This window comes from Tarenaya hassleriana, unplaced genomic scaffold (genome assembly GCF_000463585.1).
Source record: "Tarenaya hassleriana unplaced genomic scaffold, ASM46358v1 Cleome162, whole genome shotgun sequence".
Taxonomy (NCBI): domain Eukaryota; kingdom Viridiplantae; phylum Streptophyta; class Magnoliopsida; order Brassicales; family Cleomaceae; genus Tarenaya; species Tarenaya hassleriana.
In genome coordinates this window covers 162,070-162,418 of record NW_010965040.1, presented here as the reverse complement: position 1 = coordinate 162,418, position 349 = coordinate 162,070, and positions in this window count along the sequence as shown.

The following is a 349-nucleotide window of genomic DNA, read 5'->3' as shown; positions in this document are numbered from 1 at the left end:
TTAAGATGCTGTGCAGATCAGTTAGGAAGCCACGAGGAATGACCATCGAGGATGTATATTTGGAGGCTTTTCCTTTTTCACTGATGGACCGGACAAGAGATTGGCTCTACACTCTTGAGCCAAACTCGATTACGACATGGGAGGAGCTAGAGGAGCAATTCATGGCGAGATACTACTCCCCAGAGAAGACCCGAGCTGCACAGAGAGCCATACACAGCTTCACTCAAGAGAGTGATGAGAGTCTGTATGACGCATGGGAGAGATTCAAAGGCTATCAACGCCTTTGTCCACACCACGACATGGATAAGCGGCTGTTGCTTTCCACATTCATCCACGGACTGAGAGACGA